Below are 2,377 nucleotides of genomic sequence, written 5' to 3'. Positions count from 1 at the left end.
AATAAAATGACAGAGTGAAGCGAGCTCGTCCGGAGACACCTTCATCAATTAATTCCCCTAAAGCCAACGCTGATTGGACACTCCTGACAGGTGATGCAATAAAAATTGATATTCCACCCCTTCCCCCCAAAATCTCCTACTAATTAGCATACCCTTATACTGCCACCTCCCCTCCCAAAGTAAATAATACAGTCGGTATATAAATCTTTCCATTAAACTGTTGGAGCTCAGAAACAGCCTGACTCAGAGACTTCAGGAGAAGCCGTGTGTGTGTGTGTGTGTGTGTGTGTGTGTGTGTGTGTGTACGCTTGAAAAAAGAGAGCCACTGTATATTCCCTTTTAAAGAAATATTGTCTATTTTTGCATTATTTGCATTTCACCGATACCGCTATTATCGTTTCAAAGAAAAGCATTTAAAAAAACATTATCAAGCCTAGATAGACCCCCACCCCCCTTTTCCTTTGGAAAATGGAGCTGAAGGGAAAATGTGCAGAACAGCCTGGTATTTCCCTTATGGAAGTGGGGAAGGAGACTGCAGCTCCAAAGTTAAACCGCGCCGTGAACCACCCCAGTACACACTTACGTTTGGAATTTCTCTCGATTTTCCTTTTTCCCCCCCTGAAATGCCTTTTTTTTACAACCAGAAACAAAGTTATTTGACCAAGGAAGCAGTTCAAGGCTCCAACTCCAAAACACTAACGATTCTGCGGGATTTTGGTTCTCTGCTGGGGGGTGGGGTGGGGTGAGGAGGAGGTAGTTTCACGTCAGACCCATAACAAAGCATAGATAAGCCAGAAATGTGTACACTTTTCACAATTAACCGGACTGTTTGGAGGCGGGATCGTCCTGGAGTCTCCAACACAGCCTATGCCAGCGTCCTGTTCAGGATAGGTCAGAATTCCAGGGAGCAGACTGCTTCCTTGTGCAGCAAAGAAAAGAAAATGTAAAACACCCAAGGTGCTTCCAGAGGTTTTACGTAATAACGATGAAAAGAAAGTGCTGAAGTACAATGCAGACTTTTTTCGTGGTCTGGGATGCCTGAGTTGGTAGTTTAGGTGAATCTTCCACAACTCCCATTTTGTTTTTCCATGAAATCCAAGCATCTGCTTTCACAAAATCACCTTGGATGAATATCAATATGGTTTAACCTCTTCTTAGTCAAATTGAGGCATAGTTTGCTGTCGTTTTTCAAGGATATCCAAAATATTGCCAAAGGAGAGGAAGAATCTTCGTACTTGTATTACCAGGATCCCAAGGCGCTTTGTTGGCTGCTTTGCAGAATTAGGCAAAATCTTCTTAACTGTTCAGTGTTTGCAATTACAGCATAGATGCAACCCAGGCATTTATATATTTCCTTCTTCCTCCAAAAATAGACACATCCCTGTGGTTAAAGAATAAACGGATATTTCCGAGCCTGTAAGGAAAAAAATTGTACAATAATTTCTTCACGTTCAGAAGTTCTAGTCCCCCTTCCCCCCCGTGGCTAGCAGGTATTACCAGCACCCCCCCCCAAGAGAATCAGATATACAGAAAGGTATTGCTTGACAAGATGAAATCTCTTGGCCATAGTTCCCCACCCCCACCCTCATCTCCCTTGTAATTTCCCAGGAATTTTGAAGATAATTGGGAATTTCAAGAAGTACATCCGGAAATTAAGGAAGTCTATTTAAGAGAGTCTGTAACTCAGGAGGTTGGGATTTGAAAAGTCAGCCCTGGACTACTGTTGCACTCAGCACAGATGTAATCGCCGCTCTTCAACTTAATCAATGTGTGTACAAACCGCGATGTCTAGTTCTTGCCTTTGAAATCTAAGGCAAGCATTTCCATCCAAGAAATCAGAGCTACAGCAAATTACATTTTTGTCCCTTGAATGAGAGAAGGATCATTGAATGGATCTCGTGATATTTCAGGCTTTAAACGTAACCGAGAGGCAGCAATGAACAATGCCTCGTCACAGCTAATACCATCCACGGAGTTGGCTTTCTTTTGCATCTGGATCTATCACAACGCGTTTTTCTCTTTCACTTTCACAGGAGGCAAAATGCACAAGGTTTAAGCAGAAAGCGAAGTTTCCAGGAAAAACAGATGCTGATGTTTGTTTTTAAAAGTAGAATGACCAGGTCTTTCTATTGCCAGCAACAATAATGTTTTAAAATTCCTCCTGATGCACTTATATACTGCCAGCCCACTCCCTCCCACCAACCCCCGCCCATTCCCCTCCTCCAGCTTTAAAATGTAGACCGGGGAGTCAAACAGCCAAGAAATAGTAAACTCAAAAAAAGCCTCTGAGAAGACATTACAAAAGATGGTTTAGGAGAAAGGAAAAAAAAAAGATTGGCTAGAGCCTACTTTTTTTTTTTTTTTTTTTTTGCCCAGG

At 42.3% G+C, this 2,377-nt stretch overlaps 1 long non-coding RNA gene across 1 annotated transcript in view; it reads right to left on the bottom strand.

Annotated features, from left to right (window-relative positions):
• Window positions 1-427: 427 nt before the first annotated feature.
• The window catches only part of LOC104859298, a 7,308-nt gene continuing 5,358 nt past the window's right edge, over window positions 428-2,377 (bottom strand). The window contains exon 3 of the long non-coding RNA XR_779342.3: window positions 428-1,414. This is a non-coding gene — a long non-coding RNA (uncharacterized LOC104859298). The remainder of the gene's footprint in view (window positions 1,415-2,377) is intronic.

Source organism: Fukomys damarensis, unplaced genomic scaffold (genome assembly GCF_012274545.1).
Source record: "Fukomys damarensis isolate Sample0158 unplaced genomic scaffold, DMR_v1.0_HiC HiC_scaffold_37, whole genome shotgun sequence".
Classification (NCBI taxonomy): Eukaryota; Metazoa; Chordata; class Mammalia; order Rodentia; family Bathyergidae; genus Fukomys; species Fukomys damarensis.
The sequence above is the reverse complement of the archived record's forward strand: the minus strand, read 5'-3'. Positions and strand labels throughout refer to the sequence as shown.